This window comes from Pelophylax lessonae (assembly GCF_965119305.1).
Source record: "Pelophylax lessonae genome assembly, chromosome: 2".
NCBI lineage: Eukaryota > Metazoa > Chordata > Amphibia > Anura > Ranidae > Pelophylax > Pelophylax lessonae.
The window spans coordinates 582,064,151-582,079,919 of NC_138769.1; the positions used below are offsets into that span (position 1 = coordinate 582,064,151).

Sequence of the window (15,769 nt, forward strand, 5' to 3'; positions counted from 1 at the left end):
GGAATGAGAGTGAGAGAGAGGGGAGGAATGAGAGTGAGAGAGAGGGGGGAATGAGAGTGAGAGAGAGGGGGGAATGAGAGTGAGAGGGTTGAGAGGGGAGAATGAGAGAGAGGGGGGTGAGATTGAGAGAGGGGGGTGAGATTGAGAGAGGGGGAATGAGAGAGAGAGGGGGGAATGAGAGAGAGAGGGGGGAATTAGAGAGAGAGAGAGAGGGGGGTGAGAGAGAGAGAGAGGGGGGTGAGAGAGAGAGAGAGGGGGGTGAGAGAGAGAGAGAGAGGGGGGTGAGAGAGAGAGAGAGAGAGAGAGAGAGAGAGGGGGGAATGAGAGAGAGGGGGGAATGAGAGAGAGGGGGGAATGAGAGAGAGGGGGGGAATGAGAGAGAGGGGGAATGAGAGAGAGGGGGGAATGAGAGAGAGGGGGGAATGAGAGAGAGGGGGGAATGAGAGAGGTGGCTCTAGCAACCAGTGGCCAATAGAGACTCAGGTGGAGGGGGGGCAGTTTCTTTGCTGCCCTCCTGCAAAATGCCGCCCTAGGTCTGGGCCTTGTTGGCCTAGGTCAAAATACAGCACTGCTGATCGCATGTAACCCCCTGTGTCCAGCCTGTGGAACTTTGTGTGCGACCCTTTACAGAGCCCAGTAATTGGAATGGTAATGTCAATGTGCTAAGCGGTGTGTAACATCAGTGATCTCTAGCAGTTTCATGTTACACCCTCCAGTCTCCTGCAGCAGGTTTTTCACATCCAGTAACACCTGTAATACGTGTGCAGGTTCCCGTAATCTCCTCTACGTCTGCATTCCCTGGCCTTACACAATATTACATGTGGCCCTTTAGAGCTTCTAAGGGCCACATCTGAGGCACCCTGCATCTCACTGGTTGACAGCGACTGATGTAATGTCTTTTAGGCCCCTTTCACATGAACGGTTAGAATTCAACTTTTAGCTGCGGAAAGAGGAACTTATTTACCACAGACAATGCATCCCTATGGCCCCATTCACACACTGCGTTTAGCAACGTTTTCATGACATACGGTTTTGTGTATTAAGTGTCCATTTACACTACCGTGACTTGTCAGGCGACTGGTCAGCGACTGGTGTGCTACGGGAACCGTTCTAATAGGAGCGACACAAGTCTCTCCGACTTAGAAAAAGGGTCCTGTACTACTTCGGGGCGACTTGCATTGACATTCATTATATGAAGTCCGTGCAAGTCGCGGTGCACGCGACTTCACAGGTCGCCCCTGACGTCGTGCTGCGTTGGTGTGAACCGGCACTTAAGAAAAATAAAGTTGACAGCGTCCAGGTGCGATGTACCGCAGTTATCTTTATATAAACGCAGTTAATCGCAGTACAAAGAAAAAAATAAGTAAAACAGTTGCTATACAAAAGGCAAGAATTTACTATCGCAGCGCATGTAAACGCAAGTAATCGCAATGTACGAATGTGAATAATCTTTGTGCCAGGAGTGTTGGAATTTTAAAATAAAACATGCTTTTACTAGCGGCACAAAAAGCGCCCGTGTGAATGGAGCCCAGACATGGCACAGGTATGGAGTGTGGAGGTGGTCTCTGCTCCTACATAACACAATAAAGTCACTGGATCACCATGACAGACAGAGACCACAGACTTCTGTCCTTCCATCCATGACACAAACACATTGTGTGTACACAGCCTATGGAATACACAGCATGTCCAGGGATGGCTCCTGGTGACATAACACTGGTGTGTGTATTAGTGTCCCCCGTCTCCCCTGTGCTCAGTACAGGGCAAAGCTCAGCCTCTCACTGTGAAGTCACACAGCATGCCGGATACAACACGCCATAGCAGCCCGGTAATTCCTCCATATCACCGGCCGCGGCCAGTCACTTACCCTGGCAGCTCCCTTAGGCATCCGGTGGGTCACCTCGCGGTTTCCATGACACGCATTAGCCCGCCTTCTGTGACGTGCCCCGGAAGAATGAATGGACGAAAGACTCGTCTCCGAGCTATGGGACATCTGCCGGCGAAGGATGGTACTGCACCCGTCGCTGTCACCCACTAAGGTCAAAGTATTGCTCTGTGTTGGCTGGGTACAGTCCACTCAGATCTTCCTTTATCATTTGATAGTTTACAATTCATCCGTTCACTATACATCTCTTCTCCACACTCTGTACACACAACCTTACAATTGAAATTGTTTTTCAATTGCAAGAGGTTTCCAGCTACTGAAAATATAAAGACTGACATAACATTCCTTTCAGCTTCCATTCAATATATCTACTTGAAAACCAGATCTATGGAGAGTGCAAAATATGGTGCAGCTGTGCATGATGGTCAATCAGCTTCTAACTTCAGCTCGTTCAATTAAAATAGAACTATCTCCATCTTCATTTTTTTTTGGGTACAGCGTCGCACAACCGCGCAATTGTCAGTTAACCACTTTACCACCGGAGGATTTTGCTGTCTTACGTCTGGGCCACTTTTTGCGATTCGGCACTGTGCGACTTTAACTGACAATTGCGCGGTCGTGCGATGCTGTACCTAAACACAATATACGTCCTTTTTTTCCCACAAACAGAGCTTTCTTTTGGTGGTATTTGATCACCTGTGCGATTTTTACTTTTTGCGCTATAAACAAAAAAATAGCGTAAATTTTGAAAAAAATAACAATATTTTTCACATTTTTTCATATGAAAAAAAAAATGTAAAAATCAAAATTTTTTAAAATTTTTGGCCAATTTGTTTTCTGCTACCTAAGTTTGGTAAAAAAAAAATCACAAGCGTATTTTGATTGGTTTGCGCAAAAGTTATTGAGTTTACTAACTAAGGGAAAGATTTCTGTCATTTTTGGTGTTTTTTTTTTTAACGAGTAATGGCGGCGATCTGCGATTTTTTTTGCAGGACTGCGACATTGCGGCAGACAGATTGGACCCTTGACTGACATTTTTGACACTTTTGGGGGTACCAGTGACATTACTACAGTAATCAGTGCTATAAATATGCATTGTTACTGTAAAAATGACACTGGCAGGGAAGGGGTTAATTTTATTGGAGAAGGAGGGATTAATTTATGCCTGGTGCTTGCTATTGTGTGTGGGGGGAGGTCACTGAGTAACACAGGGACAGATCGCATGTTCCGCTATGCTGAACCCTGCAATCTGTCACTGTCTGTCACTTAGGAGATCCGCCCGCTTTGTTTACACAAGCGGGCGGATCTCCAAACTCGATTCCCCGCCGCTGCTCCTCCCCTGGCCCGACTCCAGCTGTGAATGAATACAGCGGGCGCAAGCGCCGCCCACAAGGGGAGGAGTCCAGCGACGTAGACCTACGATGATGAGCCACTGTGCCGCAGTAGAGGCACAGTGACTGGTCCTAAAGTGGCTAAAATAACACAATGCTGTATCGCAAAAAATGGCCTGGTCATTAACCACTTGCCGACCGCCGCAAGTACATATAGTGCGGCGGTCAGCCCCTCCTGAGCAAAGTGACGTACCAGTACGTCACTTGCCCACAAACCAATAGGGGCGAGCGCGCCCCTGCTCGTTCCCTGACATCCTCGTGCGAGTGACCGGCGGCTCCGATGTCCACCGGTCACTCGCAATCTCCCGCTGGAGAGGGATAAAGGCAGGCTGCTAATGTAAACACAGCCGTCTGTCATTCTCCCTGGTGTAACTGCAGAGACTATACGATCCTGCTATGTAGGATCGTATGTCTCTGTGGTTACTTTAAAAGCCACGCCCCTTGACAGTTAGAAGCACGCCCCTAGGGACACACTTAACCCCTGGATCTCTAATAAAGTTAACCCCTTCCCTGCCAGTGTCATTTTTACAGTAACAGTGCATATTTATAGCACTGATTACTGTAGTAATGTCACTGGTACCCCCAAAAGTGTCAAAAATGTCATTCAGGGGTCCGATCTGTCCGCTGCAATGTCGCAGTCCCGCCAAAAAAAAAAAAAAAAAACGCAGATCGCCGCCAATATTAGTTAAAAAAAAACAATAAAAATGACATAAATCTTTCCCTTAGTTAGTAAACGCAATAACTTTTGCGCAAACCAATCAAAATCCGCTTATTGCAATTTTTTTTTACCAAAAATATGTAACAAAAAACAAAATTGGCCTAAAATGTAAAAAAATTTAGATTTTTAATTTTTTTTGAGAGAATTTCATATAAAAAAAATGTGAAAAGTATTATTTTCAAAATTGTCGCTCTTTTTTTGTTTATAGCGCAAAAAGCAAAAATCACACAGGTGATCAAATACCACCCAAAAAAAGCTCTGTTTGTGGGAAAAAAAGGATGTAAATTTCATTTGGGTACAGTGTCGCACGACCGCGCAATTGTCCGTTAAAGTCACGCAGTGCCGAATCGCAAAATAGGCCCTGGTCTTTGCGCAGCCAAATCCTCCGGGGCTTAAGTAGTTAAGGGGGGGGGGAAAACCTTCTGGTCCACAAGTGGTTAAACAGCTGCTATCTTCATGCCAATATAACTGATTTTCAGTGGGGTACCTGTTGAGAAGAATATAAAACCAAGCCATTTGAAGAGAGGATACAATAACAAAACACAAGAAATAAAGGCTTTTAGTGTTTTATCACTACTTCATGTGAAAAATAATGCATTGCACACCTTACTGATACTCATATAAACTGTACCGTTTTCAAAGAAAAATTTAGTGTGATGAAATATACACCTTGTTAGGTTTAAATGTATAAATCACATGTAAATATTTTATTTCTGTCTAGATTCAGTTTCATCAGAGGGTTGTATTTGCTCTAGTGGAAAAGCAAGAGATTGGTTTAAAGTGGTTGTAAACCCACTTTAAAGTCTTTGCCTATAGGTAAGCCTATATTAAGGCTTACCTATAGGTGATATAAATATCTCCTAAACATGCACCGTTGAGAAGATTATTCCCTAGTTGTACTGCTAATTAGTTAAAGATGGGAAATCCAAAATATTACAGTTGTCACTAAAACAAGAGGTGAGCATAATTCTTCCAATAGAGACACCTGGTGTGGTGGCAATTGTCTAGGAGGGGAGGTTCATCGCACGTTCAAGACAGAAAGTGAAGAGACATTTTCTCGATAGGATGCAAAGAAATAAAGAAATAAAAAGACAGGAGTTCTCTACTTTATCTAAACCAAAAAAAAAAGTCTTACCATACATACAATTTAAATTGTCACTAAACCTACTTAATAAAAAACTATCAGCAAATGCTGTATTACATGCATGTTCATACTCAGTCACTAATGAGATTCATTTTCTGTATTCTGCAAAAAACCTGGTTGAGTCCGCTGCTCTCTCTCTTTCTCAACCTTCTGTTCATGTCCCCAGTTCAGCTAGGGGTTTTGCAGCTATGGTGGCAACTCTGCACATGCTCAGTTTTCAGTGAGTTTCTATGCTGAGCATTTCCTTCCTAGCACATCTGAGCAGCCCATGTGACTATAGAGTCACACATGTGGGCATATACACAGTAGTAAATGACAGCTGCCTCCCTCCCTCCTCCTCTATGCCCACTAATCAGCTAAACACAATGGGGGTAGGATATTACATGTAGATTAATGGAGGCTTTACCTCCCTCTTATTCTAAGACCCAGGCTGGAGGGACTGGACACAGCCTGTGACTAGCAGAAATCCACCCACACCAGGTTATTGCCAAAAAATAATAATAAAAATTTGATTTCAAATAAACAGCATATTTGTATGATAGTTTAAAACAGTTTATTGAGGTTATTTCTTTTTACTCTGTATTCCAAAGGCTGTTTTTTACTCTTTTTTTAACTTTTTATCAGCAGCAGAGGAGTAGAAGCTCCTCCTGCTTATGTTTCCCTGTACACAGGCTGGGAAAGAGCTGGTTCATGTGACAGCTGTATATCGATTAGGAAAAAGGTACTTAGATTTCTTTTAAAATTAAAATAATTACAGTGCCATCATCCACATACAGAGATAGAAGGAACAATGTAAATTAAACAGTGTGTGCTCAGTATCACGTTAAACGAATATTGTCATGAAAAAGTAATGGGGGCTGCCATTAATGAACTCGGCTTTAAGCATGCTGGTTCCTTGCCAGTAATTCTGATTCTTTGACTTTAACCACTTACCCGCAGGGCACCTAAACCCCCTTCCTAACCAGACCAGTTTTCAGCGCTCTCACATTTTGAATGACAGTTACTGTCATGCAACACTGTACCCATATGAAACTTTCATAATTTTTTTCACACAAACAGCTTTCATTTGGTGGTATGTAATCATCATTGGGTTTTTTATTTTTGCTCTATAAATGAAAAAAAGACCGTAAATGTATCAAAAATGCATTTTTCTTTGTTTCGGTTTTAAAATTTTGCAAAATTCAGTAATTTTTCTTCATAAATTTTGGCCAAAATTTATACTGCTATAAAGCTTTGGTAAAAATAACCCAAATAAAGTATATAATATTTGGTCTTTGTGAAGGTTATAAAGTCTACAAGCTATGGTGCCAATCTTTGAAATTTGATCACACCTGATGCACTGACGGCCTATCTCATTTCTTGAGACCCTAACAAACCAGGAAAGTACAAATACCCCCCAAATGACCCCTTTTTTGGAAAGTAGACATTCCAAGGTATTTAGTAAAAGGTATGGTGAGTTTTTTGAAGTTGTAATTGTTTTCCACAATTCTATGCAAATGAAGATTTTTTTTTCCTTTCACAAAAGTTATTTCTTACACACTGTTTAGGCATACTTGCAACTACACCCCAAAATACATTCTGCTACTTCTCCTAAGTATGACAATACCACAAGTATGGGACTTTTCCACAGCCTGACCACATACAGAGGCCCACCATCCAAGTAGCACCTCCAGGTGTTCTAGGAGCAAAAATTACACATATAAATTTTCTGACAACCCATCACACTTTTGAAGGCGTTGGAGCACAAGGACAATGGAAACGCTCACAAAATGACCCCATTTTGGAACGCAAACACCCCAACATATAATCCAGGAGCCATAATGCGTCTTTTGAACATGTCCTTTTTCCCACAAGGTTTTGGAAAATGTGGAAAGAAAATGAAAAAACATTTTTTGTTACACAAGGCTGTCCATTTATAAGATATTACTAACACATATCATATACATAGCAAAAATGACACCCCAAAATAAATTTTGCTGCTCCTCCTGATTAGGGCAATACCACGTGTGAGACTTTTACACAGCCTGGCCACATACAGAGGCCCAACATGCAAGGATCACCGTCATTTCCTGACTTCCCATTACAATTTTGTGAGCCACTGTAGGGCACTGATAAGCACTGTAGTGACACTGATGTGGCACGGATGAGCACTGATGTGGCACAAATGAGCACTGATGTGGCACAAATGAGCACTGATGTGGCACAAATGAGCACTGATGTGGCACAAATGAGCACTGATGTGGCATTGATATGGCACGGATGAGCACTGACGTGGCATGGATGTGGCACGGATGAGCACTGACGTGGCATGGATGAGCACTGATGGGGCATAGATGAGGCACAAATGAGCACTGATGTGGCACAAATGAGCACTGACGTGGCATTGATGTGGCACGGATGAGCACTGACGTGGCATGGATGAGCAATGACGGGGCATGGATGTGGCACAGATGAGCACTGACGTGGCCTGGATGAGCACTGACGGGGCATGGATGTGGCACAGATGAGCACTGACGTAGCATGTCTGAGCACTGATGTGGCATGGATGAACCACGGATGAGCACTGAGGTGGAATGGGTGGGCACAGATGAGGCACAGATGGGCATGGATGTGGCATAGATGAGGCACGGATGTGGCACGGATGAGTGCAGCTGCAGTTTCTCTCCTTGCACGCTGTACCGATCGCTGTGTACAGCGTGCGAGGAGAGGAGAGAACTGAACCGGACATGCGCCGGTTTGTTGACAAGTGATCGCTCTGTCATTGGACAGAGCAATCACATGGTAAAGGGACGCTGTCATTGGCCCTTTACCATCATTCGTGACACTTCCGTGTGCACACCCCAGAATAAGCCAACCACTCTGTAGCCGTCATTCGGCTATGGCCCGGTCGGCAGGTGGTTAATGTTGTTTAAATTTCTGACCAGGAACAAGTTTGCAGATAAGTAGTTCTGCCGCTCATTTACAGCATGCTTGTTCCGGGACTAACTGAAAAAGCCAGACACTGCCAGGAATTTTTTTTTTTTTAATTGCACTGGGATTACTCACATAGTGATCCAAAAGCGGGGCAGCAGATCTTAAACAGAGTAAATAAATACTTTATGTTTGGCTCTCTAAAGCTAGAACAGATTTGTAATTTAATATTTAGCAGGTTTAAAAATATAGGATGTTGTAAATGCAAAAATGTGCATGGTGTGGCATTCCAATCAGTCTAAATGATTCTGTCAACTGCTCAAATGGTCAGCCAAGACACTCAAACTCACCGTAATGAATATGTAAACCCAACTTTTCACATTTCTGATATGTTCCTGCTGTACCATATACTTGTATGAAAAATATCCTGCTCTCTTTGTATTGCTTCCTGTCTGGATACAGCTTGAATATCTCCTGCCTTTACATTCGCCTCTGAAATCTTATGTATGTAGATTTTTTTTATGCAGTAAGGTCAACATATCTTTTTTTTTTGTTTTGCCATATGGAGTAATCATACCAATGCTCCATTGTTTTGAAATAGATAAACCCTGTGAAACAGACACTCCAAGGTGTTTACACTCACAACACACATTGCATCCTAAAAGGCCATTTTGTACAAACAGCCAAGGGTACTTTTTTTTTTTTTAAATTCTAGCCACTGACTCTGGCTACAACATTCTGGTATTCTCTCTCACTAACATCAGCCGCTGTATCTTCAGTGACTTAAGTCAACTACAGCTGAGTTACTGACTGGTGTAGTTTCTGCAGAGGACACCGGATCATCCTGCTAAAGTGGAGGCTCACACTGAAATGAGAAACTTGCACACTCAATATGCGATTTTTTACTGGAAGCCTTTGAGAAGAAATCTATAAGGCTGCCCTTTCGTTTGCTCATTTCTGTAAAAAAAAAAGAAATTGATTACTGAAAGAGGGTGGAAAGAGTGGAATACATATTGGGTTCTGCAGTAAATCTGAAACCGTTGAAGCCAAAATGGTAATCAAATAATGTCCTAATAATGTAGTATTTTTTTCCATTACTCACATATATAGGTTTTGTGTTCTGCATGCATCTTGAACACCACCTTTTGCATATCATTTTTTTTTTTTTTTGTTAGTGAATCTCTCATTTTAGTTTATGGCATTTAAATTAAATATTGTAATTAAAATTAATACATTTAAGTTACCCCAATTAATTTTGATGCATTTTTTCCCCTGGCTGTTGAGAGCCTCACTAATGAGTTGGCTGGGGTGTGTGTATTGCAGTAGGCTGCCTGTTCCTTGCACTTCACAGTGCACCTCCGCGTGGCTCCCGCTGCACTTTGACCCATAGCATCATTTACCCTGCAGCGAGCTACACGGAGCTGCTGTGAATCATTCCGCGGGAAGCAAAAGGAGGACTACAGGCAGCCTACTGCAGCTGCGTCTTTATCCTTTGCAGAGGCTCTGCTTTGAGCCTCAATCAGTGTGCGGAACTTACTATTGCGAGCTGGGTTTGGCGGCTGCTGGTATAGCGCCTGTCACACAGTGGCGACTCTAAGGACAATATATAGGGGGCCACTTAAGATCCCAGTCAAAACTGGGGGGGCAGTCATAATTTTCACCACTATATCATACCACTGAAAAAAAAACAAAATCGGTATATATAAGTAAAGGTTACAAAATACGAGAGGAATGCAGTATGCAAAGATACCTTTTTATTGTACTAATTAAACACTTAAAAAAAAAAAAAGCTTTCAAGAGTTTTCCTTTCTTCCTCACGTATTGCTTCAGACCCTAGAAAGAGGAAAACTCTCAAAAGCTTTTCTGTATAGGTTAAAGGAATTTCAGCAACAGTTTATGCAGTAATAGCCCCTAGTATTGGTGCCAGTTTATGCAGTAATAACCCCTAGTACTGGTGCGAGTTTACGCAGTAATAGCCCCTAGTACTGGTGCCAGTTTACGCCGTAATAGCCCCTAGTACTTTTGCCAGTTTACACAGTAATAGCCCCTAGTACTGGTGCCAGTTTACGCAGTAATAGCCCCTAGTACTGGTGCCAGTTTACGCAGTAATAGCCCCTAGTACTGGTGCCAGTTTACGCAGTAATAGCCCCTAGTACTGGTGCCAGTTTACGCAGTAATAGCCCCTAGAACTGGTGCGAGTTTACGCAGTAATAGCCCTTAGTACCAGTGCGAGTTTATGCAGTAATAGCGCCTAGTACTGGTGCGAGTTTACGCAGTAATAACCCCTAGTACTGATGCGAGTTTACGCAGTAATAAACCCTAGTGTTGGTCCCAGTTTACGCAGTAATAGCCCCTAGTATTGGTGCCAGTTTATGCAGTAATAGCCACTAGTATTGGTGCCAGTTTACGCAGTAATAGCCCCTAGTATTGGTGCCAGTTTAAGCAGTAATAAAGCCTAGGATTGGTACCAGTTTACACAGTAAAATAGCCTAGTATTGATGCCATGCTCTCAGCGCGTTTGGAGTTAGGGAAGAATAGTGAGACCTACCCACCACAGTGATGAAAGTGTTAAGGCCAGTCACGATAGCGATCTTAACACTTATGAACTTCATAGGAGATCTTTGTGATTTCCCTGTTGGGTCTCCTGCTACAGTACTGCACATCTCACCATTCGGGACTCCTTCCCTCCACCACACACCACGGCGCAACTAAGGGGGGAAAGGCTGCTAAAGCGAACCTCTCCATCTGGGACTCATGCCCTTACAACAGGAGTGCCAAACAACCTATTGAGGAGCGAGGGCCACTTTAGCAACTTGGAAACTGGTCGCAGGCCTCAATGAGCAGAGCAGGCAGATGACAGGTCCGTGTCCACTCAGCGTATGCAGAGCAAACACAGATACAGCCCATTCTACTCTATGGGCCCTCCGATCCGATCTTCCCTGACAGATGTGGACGGATTCCCTTCTGTTTTTTTAAGTCGATCAGATTGGAGATAGGCGGATGTAAACATTCAAAAGTCTGTTTACATCTGCCACTCTTTAGAGGTGAATGGAGGGTCTGTCTGATCGGGTCCACCTGAAAAACAGACAGGCGGAAAACAGACAGACGGACCCAATCGGACCAATCGTGTGAAAGGGGCCTAAAGCTGCTTTCACACGGATGCACTGCGGTTTACCTGCAACTCAACTGACCTCAATCTATACTTCTTCCTCAGGCTTCCTGCTGGTATCGCTGGCTGTTGCTTTCCCCCAGGCGAGTATGGCTGATAGCTGCCTCTGGCTGTCTTCCAGGGCTGGGGGGTACTGCTGGTGGGTACTGCTGGCTGGTACTGCTGGGGGGGTACTGCTGGCAGGTACTGCTGGTAGGCACTGTTGGTGGCTGGTACTGGTGGCGGGTAATGCTGGCTGGTACTGTTGGTGTGTAATGCTGGGTGGTAGTACTGGCGGGTACTGCTAGATGGTTCCCGGCCCACTGTCCATCCCTGAGCATCAGTGTAAACCTGTGTTAGAAACAGAGCTAGAGGAAGCATACAGCTGCAGTAGAGAGTAGAGCCGATGCTTCCTGTATCGCTCTTGTCACAGGCGGAGGCGGAGTACATTTGGTATCACTGCGCCTGTGACAGAAGCCGGAGCTTTACAGAAAGCATTGGCTCCACTTCCTCTAGTGCAGGCTGAGTGGCTCTGTTTTTCTCACACACAGATGCCACAGACCGCACGCATACAAAGGCCAGTGACAGTCAGTTCTACAGGATGCGTCTGCTAAAAGGAAAAGCGTTCCTGCTGGGGAAAAAAGTACAGGAACGCCGTTCCCATGGCAGGTCTCACTATTCTTCCCTACCTCCTCCGCACTGAGAGCATGACCTCAATACTAGGTTTTATTACTGCGTAAACTGGCACACATACTAGGCTTTATTACTTCGTAAACTGGCACCCATTCTAGGGGTTATTACTGCATAAACTGGCACCAATAATAGTTTTTTTTTACTGCGTAAACTGGCACCAATACTAGGGGTTATTACTGCGTAAACTGGCACCAATACTAGGGGTTATTACTGTGTAAACTGGCACCAATACTAGGGGTTATTACTGTGTAAACTGACACCAATACTAGGGGCTATTACTGCGTAAACTGGCACCAATACTAGGGACTATTGCTGCGTAAACTGGCACCAATACTAGGTGTTACTGCATAAACTGGCAACACTACTAGGGGTTATTACTGCGTAAACTGGCACAAATACTAGGGGCTATTACTGTGTAAATTGGCACCAATACTAGGGGCTATTACTGCGTAAACTGGCACCAATACTAGGGACTATTGCTGCGTAAACTGGCACCAATACTAGGTGTTACTGCATAAACTGGCAACACTACTAAAGGTTATTACTGCGTAAACTGGCACAAATACTAGGGGCTATTACTGCATAAACTAGCACCACTACTAGGGGCTGTTACTGCGTAAACTGCCACCTGTACTAGGGGCTATTACTGCGTAAACTGTTTGCTGAAATTGCTTAAACTATAAAGAAAAGATTTTGAGAGTTTTCCTCTCTCAGGTCTGAAGCAATACCTGAGGAAGAAAGAAAAACTCTTAAAAGCTTATCTTTTAAGTGTTAGGTTAATAGAATAAAAAGGTATCATTGCATACTCCATTACTCTCGAGATTTGTAACCTTATTTATATATTAGTAGTTTTTTTTCAGTAGTATGATTTAGTGGTGAAAATTATGAATCCCCCCCCCCCAGTTTTGACTGTATATATATGTTGCTCCTAGAGTAGCCACTACTGTTAACACATTAACCTTAACCACTTGCCGACCGCTTACTGAGCTGGTATTGCGGCAAAGTGGCTCATTATCGTCCAGCAACGTAGACCTACGCCGCTGGACTCATCCCCTTCTCGGCGGGGCACGCGCACCGCCGGAGGCTCGCTCCCGCTGTATTCAGACACAGCGGGAGTCGGGCCAGGGGAGGAGAGGCGGTGATCACCGCTGCTCTTCCCCGATCGTCGGGGATCGAGTGAGGAAATCCGCCCGCTTGTGTAAACAAAGCGGGTGGATCTCCTATGTGACAGGCAGGAACAGATTACAGGATTCAGCATAGCTGAACCTGCGATCTGTGCCTGTGTCACACAGTCCCCTTCCCCCACACACGTCAGTAAGCACCAGGCATACATTTAACCCCTTGATCACCAATAAAGTTAACCCCTTCCCTGCCAGTGTCATTATTACAGTAACAGTGCATATTTATAGCACTGATTACTGTAGTAATGTCACTGGTACCCCCAACAGTGTCAAAAATGTCAGTTAGGGGTCCGATCTGTCCGCCGCAATGTCGCAGTCCCGCCAAAAAAAAAAAAAAAAAAAAAAAAAAAAAAAATCGCAGATGGCCGCCATTACCAGTTAAAAAAATAAAAACAATAAAATTGACAAATCTTTCCCGTAGTTCGTAGCTGCGATAACTTTTGCGCAAACCAATCAAAATACGCTTATTGCGATTTTGTTTTACCAAAAATATGTAGCAGAAAACAAATTGGCCTAAAATGTTAAAGTTTGATTTTTACATTTTTTTGGGGGGGGGGGGGATTGCATATAAAAAAAATGTGAAAAATACTTTTTCAAAATTGTTGCTCTTTTTTTGTTTATAGAGCAAAAAGTAAAACATAGCACAGGTGATCAAATACCACCAAAAGAAAGCTCTGTTTGTGGGGGAAAAAAAAGGACAGAAATTTAATTTGGGTACAGCATCGCACGACTGCGCAATTGTCCGTTAAATTAACGCAGTGCTGAATCACAAAATATGGCCTGGTCAGGAATGGGGTAAAATCTTCCGGTCTTAAAGCGGTTAAAAATACGCTCATTGAGAATTTTTTTGTCAAAGACATGTAGCTAAATACATTTTGGCCTAAATATATGACAAAAATTGAATATATTGGATATTTTTTTAACTGTCAAAGTAGAAAATGTCAATTTTTTCGCTCTTTTTTTATTAATAATGAAAATGCGCAGAGGTGATCAAATACCACCAAAAGAAAGCTCTGTTTGTGGGAAAAAAAGGACGTAAATTTTGTTTGGGTACGGCGTTACATGATCGCGCAATTGTCAGTTAAAGTCGCACAGTGCCAAGTTGCAAAAAGTGGCCTGGACGTAAAGCAGGAAAATCCTCCGGTGGTAAAGTGGTTAAATACACACTACATAGTTATTGGTAGTCTATTGATAGATGAACCTCAAGTTAGTAGGATCTGGCATTTTAGCAAACTTATTGAATCTAAAAAAACTTACTAAACTGAGAATTCTTTCTGGAAGCAAATCCTTTGCCAGTAACCATTAAGATGGGAAGAATTCTTAAATGTAAAGGCCTGTACCTAATAGGTTATCTTCAGAATACCAATGTAAAGATCTTTTATTATTAAAGTAGGAAGTAGGGATAGAAAAAGGAGCAGTAGGAATGTAGTGGATCCTCAGGTAAGGACTTTGGAGGTATTTGTTTTTATTGCAGAAAAGGAATTCAGTATACATTTGTTAGATGAATTGAATAGTGATCTCAAACTGCTTACATTTCATTACTGAATTTCAAACAGCTCTTGCTGGACTTAGCAAATATATACCATGTTTAAGTTTGCAAATATATACCATGTTTAAGTTGGCATATTTCCTAGAAACACACAATCATCTTCTACAAAGAATTTTGAAAAAAATATGAGTTCACTATTAATAAATGTAGATTTTTGGAAAAGCAATGTTATATACCTGCAAAACTTAACAGGCGATCGGTTTAAAAAATAAAGTATTCGTAGTACTGAAAACTATACTCAAAACCAACATAAAACTTTTGAATTTAACCGCTTGCCGACCGCCGACTATCTACTGCGGCGGTCAGCCCCTCACAGGCAAAGCGACGAAGGTCTACGTCGCTAGCCTGTGAGGCTCTAGGGAGCGAGCGCGCTCCCGCGCGGTCACGGACCCCCCTGGCGCGTGCACTGGACCCCCCCGCGCGCATGGGTCCAAAAAGAGAGCGGACTCGGGTATGTGTTTGAGGGGGGCGCAGATATTGGAAAGCTTTTACCGTAATGCAGAGGATGCATTAGGTAAAAAAAGAAAAAACTAAATTTTGCACTTCAACACTACTTTAGTGCGTAAAGTTTTTTTTTTCTTTTTTTGCACTAAACACAAATGCTCTTTGATACGAAAGTCAAGAAAAAGTAGTAATATGTAATTTAGAAATATTCAAGGCTATGATCAAATAGTATTTAAGTACATATGCAATTGAGATAAGTATTTTGATCTTTTTCATATTTTGAGTTGTAAACTTGAAATTACACGTTAAGGCTAGGTGCGAAATAAGAAGCAGTTTTGACATACCACAAAATACAGATGTTTGTTCAGGCTGGCTAATCATGTCAGGTTTGACATTTCATTCACTGAATTTGTCATTACTTGTTATCTATTGGCACTGCTACCAGGTCAGCATTATCCTGGAAGCCAAAGTATGGAAGGGCTGCAGTGTCTAGTTAATTAAAAGGGAACCTGCACTGAGAAATTTACAGAAGACCTTGTAAAAACTGACCACCTTCTATGTTATTGATCCAGGAGGAGCATGCAGATTAAGAAAGAAAGTGTAGTCAGAAATTTATAATTTTCTGTTGAGTGACTCAAAGTACTGAAGATAGGTCATCCCTCAGCATGACAAACAGGAAAGTTGTATTTTTTTTTTTTTTTTAAAG

The 15,769-nt window shown here is 42.9% G+C and overlaps 1 protein-coding gene across 2 annotated transcripts in view; it reads right to left on the reverse strand.

Annotated features, from left to right (window-relative positions):
* SLC11A2 (solute carrier family 11 member 2) overlaps window positions 1-15,769 on the reverse strand; it is a gene marked incomplete at its 5' end in the record, with an annotated part of 193,255 nt that overhangs the window by 169,443 nt on the left and 8,043 nt on the right. Inside the window, one exon of one of the 2 annotated variants that reach the window (XM_082246596.1) lies at window positions 1,868-1,948. The exons of the other annotated variant lie outside the window; for it this stretch is intronic. Of the gene's footprint in view, window positions 1-1,867; window positions 1,949-15,769 lie in introns of those variants that run through there. 2 annotated transcript variants of the gene reach the window in all.